Raw genomic sequence first — 8,241 nt, 5'->3', positions numbered from 1 at the left:
TTGTGTCATGATAGGAACCCAGTATTGCACCTTCATTCCTTTTTTTATTTTTATTTTTTTAATTGCATTTTAGGTTTTGGGGTACATGTGAAGAACATGCAAGATAGTTGCATAGGTACACATGGCAGTGTGATTTGCTGCCTTCCTCCCCTTCACCTATATCTGACATTTCTCCCCATGCTATCTCTCCCCAACTCCCCACCCCACACTGTCCCTTCCCTATTTCCCCCCAACAGACCCCAGTGTGTAGTCCTCCCCTCCCTGTGTCCATGTGTTCTCATTGTTCAACACCCACCTATGAGTGAGAACATGCGGTGTTTGATTTTCTGTTCTTGTGTCAGTTGGCTGAGAATGATGGTCTCCAGGTTCATCCATGTCCCTACAAAGGACACGAACTCATCATTTTTGATGGCTGCATAGTATTCCATGGTATATATTGCACCTTCATTCCTAACAACACAGACCCCAGTGAGGCAATTACAAAGACCTTACCAGGCCTTACCTCCCTGTCAGATGAGGTAGCTAAAACTCTGGAATAGATGACCCCTTTACAGGCCTCAGAGAAAAATGGCTCAGTAAATAGAAAAGATTCATGACCTCAGTATTGACCTCCCTTGCTGTTGTTACAGGTATACTTACTCTTGCTAGGTGCTGCGTCATACCCTGTGCTTGAGGATTCATACAGCAACTCACAGAGAGCGCTCACTGAAACCGTCTTCAGGTCTCCCCGCCTTACTCAGATAAGTTCCTATTTTTAGAAAACCAAGCAGAACAGCAAAGTCAAGATACACGGAAAAGGTTTGAAGAGGAAGGTTTATAAATTCAAGAGGGGGAAATTGTTAGGAACAAACAGTTCGTCTTCAAAAGGTTTGGCTCCCTTTTCCTTTGCTGTATTCCATAAGTAATCTTTCTTGCCTGATCCACCAAGCTTGTAACTGACCCACACTGCCCTGCTTTAAGTCATTAGGTACAAAGAGTTAACTTCCTAGTTCTTTGTCCTATTCTACTCCTGTACCCACCATCCCTCCCTTATTTAGGAAAAATGTTAAATCTAGCCAATGAGGATCAGTTCAGATTATGTGGTCTGACCCCAGCCCACAGTGGGAAGACACAGAAACAGGGACTGTGTTAGGAAGTAAGAACCCCTGCTTTCCTTTGTTTGGTGTGTTCTTGCCACTGCTCTGTATGCAAGAAACACCCTTCTGCGGAAATAAATTTGCCTTGCTGAGAAACTTTTCCTTTTTGAATGTCAGTTATTTTGCTCGACACTGGACATGAAGATATCTTTCCTTAGTTGGGCATGGTGGCACGTGCCTGTAATCCCAGCTACTCAGGAGGCTGAGGCAGGAGAATTGCCTGAACTTGGTTGCAGTGAGCCAAGATCACACCATTGCACTCCAGCCTGGGTAACAATAGTGCAACTCCGTCTCAAAAAAAAAAAAAAAAGACTTCTTTCCAACACTACCTACCTATCTTTCTTTCTTTCTTTCTTGCAGAGTCTCATTCTGTCTACCAGGTGGGAGTGCAGTGACATGATCACAGCTCACTGCAACCTCAGTTTCCTGGGCTCAAGCTATCCTCCTGCCTTGGCTTCCCAAAATGCTGGGATTACAGGCATGAGCCACTGCACCCAGACAGATATGACCTAATTTTTTTTTTTGAGACAAAATCTTGCTCTGCCACCCAGGCTAGAGTCAGAGGTGTGATCTTGGCTCACTGCAACCTCCACTTCCTGGATTCAAGTGATTCTCCTACCTCAGCCTCCTGAGTAGCTGAAACTACCAGTGTGTACCATCATCCCAGCTAATTTTTGCATTTTTAGTAGAGACAGTGTTTCACCATGTTGGCCAGGCTATTCTCGAACTCTTGACCTCATATGATCTGCCTGCCTCAGCCTCTCAAAGTGCTGGGATTACAGGTGTGAGCCACCACGGCCAGCCCAGATATGACCATTTCTATTGACTCCCATTGCGTAGATATTTCACTTAGAAAGTTTACGTTGTTTTGTTTTTGTTTATTCGTTTGTTAGCTATGGAATCTTTATTTTATTTATGATTTTTTTCAGTTGACAGAGCTAGCTGAGGTTTAATTTGGAGGAAAAAAACAGCAATTGAGGGCTGGACATGGTGGCTCACGCCTGTAATCCCAGCACTTTGGGAGGCTGAGGCCGGTGGATCGTGAGGTCAAGAGATCAAGACCATCCTGGTCAACATGGTGAAACCCCATCTCTACTAAACATACAAAAAATTAGCTGGGCATGGTGGCGTGTGCCTGTAGTCCCAGCTACTCGGGAGGCTGAGGCAGGAGAATTGCCTGAACCCAGGAGGCGGAGGTTGCGGTGAGCCGAGATCGTGCCATTGCACTCCAGCCTGGGTAACAAGAGCGAAACTCCGTCTCAAAAAACAAACAAACAAACAAACAAAAAAACAGCAATTGAATTTTTTTTTTCAATTCATGGACATGGGCATGGGCAAGGGGGTCCCCAGGCAGTAAATTCTCCCGCAGGTGGGCTGAGGGCTAGGGCTGAGCCTCGGGGGGTCTCCCATTCCCTGTGCTACCCTGCATAGCAACCTCCCTCCGGGCTCTGTAGCAGCCGCAGGAGTGGCAGGCTGTGAGGGGCGGGCTGTGGGGGGCTGCTGCAGCTGTTCACTTGGGTGGGACCTCAGAGGATTTGGACGCCAGCTTCCTATCACAGGTCTTGATCTTCTTCATATCCATGGCCCTGGTGGAGCTGGTGTGGCTGAAGGAGCTGGAGCCTGTGCCAGAGCCAAAACTGGAACCCAGGCCATAGCTGAGGCCAGGGCTTGTGAGGCCCCCATAGGCCAAGCTCAGACCACCTGCATAGCCACTGGTGGTCTTCGTGTGGATACTCACGTTCTGCATACCAGACTCCAGCTGGCTCTCCTCGCACTCCAGCAGCTTCCTGTGGGTGGTGATCTCAATGTCCAGGGCCAGCTTGACGTTCATCAGCTCCTGGTACTCACACAGCTGCCTCGCCCTGTCCTGCCTGGCCTGCTGCAGGGCAGCCTCCAGTTCGGACAGCTTGGCGTTGGCATCCTTAACAACCAGCTCCCCACGCTGCTCGGCATCTGTGATGGCAGCTTCTGGGGAAGCCCTCTGGCCTTTGAAGCCCTCAGTCTCAGCCTGGAGCCAGCTGAGGTTCCGGTTCATCTCAGAGACCTCAGTCTTTGAACGCCGCAGGTCATGCCCCTACTTCCCACCCAGCGTCTGCAGCTCCTCATACTTGATCTGGTACGAGCTCTCAGCCTCAGCCCGGCCGCGGCTGGTGATCTCTACTGCGCCCTGACCTCGGTGATGGTGCTGTCCGTGCTGTCCAACAGCGGCTGTTGTCCATGGACAGCACCACAGACGTGTCCGAGATCTGGACTGCAGCTCCCGGGTCTCCTCTTCCTACAGCTGCCTGAGGAAGCTGATCTCGTCAGTCAGCTCTTCCAGGCGAGACTCCAGCTCTACCTTGTTCATGTCAGCTTCATCCACATCCTTCTTGATGAGGACAAATTCATTTTCCATCTCTGTAGCTTATTGATCTCATCCTCATACTTGTTCTTGAAGCCCTCCACCAGCGCCTGCATGTTGCCAAGCTCCACCTCCAGCTGTAGCTTCCCCTGGCCCAGAGTCTCTGCTGCCACCTAAGGTTGTGTCAATGGAGCTCTCGAACATGTTGTCCATGTTGCTCCGAGCCGTCTTCTGTGGCTGCAGGAGGCTCCACGTGGTCTCCAGCATCTCGTTCTGCTGCTGCAGGAACTGCACCTTGTCGATGAAGGAGGCAAACTTGTTGAAAATCTTGATCTGCTCCTTCTCCTGGGTGCACACGGCCTGGATGTTGGGGTCCACCCCTATGTTAAGGGGTCTCAGCTCTGGTTGACTCAGGCTCTGGTTGACTGTGAAGTCAGTGATGCTTCCCATGCCACTGGCCCCACCATAGCCTCCACCCAGGCCACCCTGGAAGCTGCTGCTGCCCACTCAGGAGAAGCTCGAGGAGCTGATGCAGGCACTGGGCCCACTTGTGTAGGAGCGGCTGCTGAAGGCCCAGGGGCCAGAGATGGACACTTTGCAGGATTTCTGGCTCATCCTGACGGACATGGTGAAGGCGGGAGTGAAGGCAGGTGGGCCGAACCAGGCGGGGATTCCAGAAAGAGCAGAGAAGCTGCTGTTTGGTAGCTATGAAATCGTTATACCTAACACGTTTGGGAAGGGAACTGCAGACTCTTGCCTTTTGTTGTTGTTCTTGAGAAAGAGTCTGTCTCTGCTGCCCAGGCTGGAGTGCAATGGCACAGTCTTGGCTCACTGTAACCTGCACCTCCTGGGTTCAAGCCATTCTCCTGCCTCAGCCTCCTGAGTAGCTGGGATTACAGGCATCCACCACCACACTGGGCTATTTTTTTCTATTTTTAGTCGAGATGGGGTTTCACCACATTGGCCAGGCTGGTCTGGAACTGCTGACGTCGTGATCCACATGCCTCAGCTTCTCAAAGTGCTGGGATTACAGGTGTGATATAAATACAGGATATATTAGCATGGTAACTAAGGGCTGGAAATTACAGGAGTTTATGTGTAACTTCATTCTTTTTTATTTCCGCTTTTTTAGGGAATAGACCATGCATTCAGTAGATCAATGAATTTTCATATATGTGTACAGTGAGGTAATCACCATCCAAAACAAGATATAGAATATTTCCAGCTGGGTGCAGTGGCTCATGCCTGTAATTCCAGCACTTTGGGAGGTCAAGGTGAGCTAATCACCTGAGGTCAGGAGTTCGAGACTAGCCTGGCCAATATGGTGAAACCTTGTTTCTACTAAAAAAATTACAAAAATAGCCAGGCGTGGTGGTGCACACCTGTAATACCAGCTACTAGGGAGGTTGAGACAGGAGAATCACTTGAATCCAGAAGGTAGAGGTTGCAGTGAACTGAGATTGTGCCACTGCACTCCAGCATGGGCGACAGAACAAGACTCCATCTCAAAAAAATACACATATGTCTGCACATATATATATTTCCAGCACCCGAGAATATTCTCTAATTTTCTTCCCAGTCAATATCTACTCTTCCCACCCAGAGCTAAGAGCAATTCAGAATTCTGTAACCACATATTAGCATTGCCTATCTATTCTTAGACTTCAGATCAATGGAAACAGACAATTCCTACTTTTTGTGTCTGTGTCTTTTGCTCAATGTCATATCTGTAAGATTCATCTTGCTGTATGTAGCCATAATTTTTTTTTTTGAGATGGAGTTTTGCTCTTGTTGCCCAAGCTGGAGTGCAATGGTGTGGTCTCAGATCACAGCAACCTCCGCCTCTTGGGTTCAAGCGATTCTCCTGACTCAGCTTCACCAGTAGCTGGGATTGCAGGCATGCGCCGCCATGCCCACTAATTTTTTAACTTTAGTAGAGATGGGGGTTTCTCTGTCATGGTCAGGCTGGTCTCGAACTCCTGACCTCTGGTGATCTGCCTGCCTTGGCCTGCCAACGTGTGGGGATTATAGGCATGAATCACGGTGCCTGGCCGTAGCAGTCATTTTTAATTGTTACGTAGTGTTTCATTAAATGACTATGCCATTATTTATCTATCCATTTTACTGTAAATACACATTTGAGTTATTTCCAGCGTTGGGTTTTTATAATAAAGACACTATGAAGATATCTGGGGGTAAAATAAATTTTGTTTTGATCTTTGAACTTTAATTTTTCTAGGTACATAGTAGATGTATGTATTATACTTACGGGGCACATGATATGGTGTTTTGTCTGTTTGTTTGAGCCAGAGTCTTACTCTGTTACCCAGGCTGGAGTGCAGTGATGTGGCCTCAGCTTACTGTAACCTCTATCTCTTGGGTTCAAGCAATTCTCGTGCCTCCGCCTCTCGAGTAGTTGGGACTACAGGTGCCTGCCACCAAGCCCTGCTAATTTTTGTATTTTTAGTAGAGACAGGGTTTCACCATGCTGGCCAGGCTGTTCTCAAACTCCTGACCTCAGGTGAAATGCCTCCCAAAGTGCTGGGATTACAGGCATGAGCTGCAGTGCCTGACCCATGAGATATTTTGATACAGGCATGCAACACATAATAATCACGTCATGGAAAATGGGGTTTCCATCCCTCAAGGCTTTTTTTTTTTGAGACGGAGTTTTGCTCTGGTTACTCAAGCTGGAGTGCAATGGCACCATCTCGGCTCACCGCAACCTCCGCCTCCTGGGTTCAGGCAATTCTCCTGCCTCAGCCTCCGGAGTAGCTGGGATTACAGGCACGCACCACCATGCCCAGCTAATTTTTTGTATGTTTAGTAGAGATGGAGTTTCACCATGTTGACCAGGATGGTCTCGATCTCACATCGTAATCCACCTGCCTCAGCCTCCCAAAGTGCTGAGATTATAGGCATGAGCCACCGAGCCCGGCTAAGGCTTTATCCTTTGTGTTAGAAACAATCCAATTATACTCTTTTAGTTATTTTAAAATGTACATTTAAATTACTATTGACTGTAGTTACGCTGTTGTGCTAATACTAGGTCTTATTTCTTCTTTCGCTATGAATGTTTTCATACACGTCTTCTGAGGCACGTGTGTTTCCCTCATCTTGGATATATACTTAGGATTGGAAGTGCTGGGTCGCAGAGCAGGCATATGCTAACATTTAGTCATTACTATCGAACAGGTTTCCAAAGTGCCTACGCTGACTTGCACTTCCACCAGCAGCATCTGAGATCTCAACCTCAGAAACACTCGTTCCTGGATCTGGAGGCTCGATTTGACTGAGGTACGATCCCGTTGGCAGAACAAATCCCTTTGAAACGGTACTTGTTGTTTCATCAGGCCACACACAATATGTTTTTCTCTCTTCGTTCATGTTAGCAGCTACTGAGACCCAGTGTCTAGATCTATTAGTTCATTAGAGGTTGCAAAATGGTGATGTTCTAATTATTAAATCTATAGAGCCAGGCGCGGTGGCTCACGCCTGTAATCCCAGCACTTCGGGAGGCCAAGGCAGGTGGATCATGAGGTCAAGAGATCGAGACCATCCTGGTCAACATAGTGAAACCCCGTCTCTACTAAAATTACAAAAAATTAGCTGGTCATGGTGGCGCGTGCCTGTAATCCCAGCTACTCAGGAGACTGAGGCAGGAGAATTGCCTGAACCCAGGAGGCGGAGGTTGCGGTGAGCCGAGATCGCGCCATTGTTACCCAGCCTGGGTAACAAGAGCGAAACTCTGTCTCAAAATAAATAAATAAATAAAATAAATCTATAAACTGAAATAATTTATTTATTATTTTTTTTTTTTTGAGACAGAATCTAGCTCAGTCACCCAGGCTGGAGTGCAGTGACCAACATGGTGAAACCCTGTCTCTACTAAAATACAAAAATTAGCCAGGCGTGGTGGCTTGTGCCTGTAATTCCATCTACCTGGGAGGCTGAAACAGGAGACCCGCTTGAACCTGTGAGGTGGAGGTTGCAGTGAGCCAAGATCGTGCCACTGAATTCAAGCCTGGGCGACAGAGTGAGACTCTGTCTCCAAATAAATAAATAAATAAAAACATACATTATTGTGCATTTATTTATTTAAGTATAGTTGTTGGTTGTTTTTTGTTTTCGGACACAGGGTCTCGCTCTGTCTCCCCGGCTGGAGTGCAGTGGCAGGATTATAGTTCATTGTGATGTCAAACTCCTGGACTCCAGCACTCCTCCTGCCTTGGCTTTCCAAAGTACTGGGATTACAGGTATGCGCCACCATGCCCGGCCTACTTGTTGGGTTTTAATTCATTGCAATTCTTACGTTTCCTGGAACTCAAATGGTGCGGTCTCTTGCCAGCGTGGGCGTGTTTGAGTCCTTTTACCATAACCTTGGTGTTCTTTGATAGTGTCCTTGCTTTCTGGTATGTCAAGATGTTCCAAGCTTATCTTGTACATTTCCTGCCCCAGATCTGGAACTAGCCATTTCTCAAAGATGCTCTGATTTATTTATTTATTTATAAAATGAGATAGGGTCTCACTGTGTTGGCCAGAGTGGTCTCAAACTTCTGGCTTCAAGCAGTCCTCTCACCCTGGGCTCCCAAAATGCTAAGGTGATACATGTGAGCCCCCGTGCCTGGCCTTGCTCTGATTTATTTCCATGAAATGGTCTGCAAGACTGTGAGCTAAAAAGGAGCGTGCTTTTTCCCACCGGGCTGTTCATTGTTTCTTGAATTTTATATTGGCTAGAACTGAAAATTATACTTTTAAAGATGA

The 8,241-nt window shown here is 47.5% G+C and overlaps 1 pseudogene; it reads right to left on the bottom strand.

Moving 5' to 3' along the window:
- Positions 1-2,646: 2,646 nt before the first annotated feature.
- Positions 2,647-4,104, bottom strand: LOC144578239 (keratin, type II cytoskeletal 8 pseudogene; annotated as a pseudogene).
- Between the last annotated feature and the right edge of the window lie 4,137 nt (positions 4,105-8,241).

The sequence above is a fragment of the Callithrix jacchus genome, chromosome 11 (assembly GCF_049354715.1).
Source record: "Callithrix jacchus isolate 240 chromosome 11, calJac240_pri, whole genome shotgun sequence".
NCBI classification, from domain to species: Eukaryota; Metazoa; Chordata; class Mammalia; order Primates; family Cebidae; genus Callithrix; species Callithrix jacchus.
This window is presented reverse-complemented; position numbering and strand designations above follow the sequence as displayed.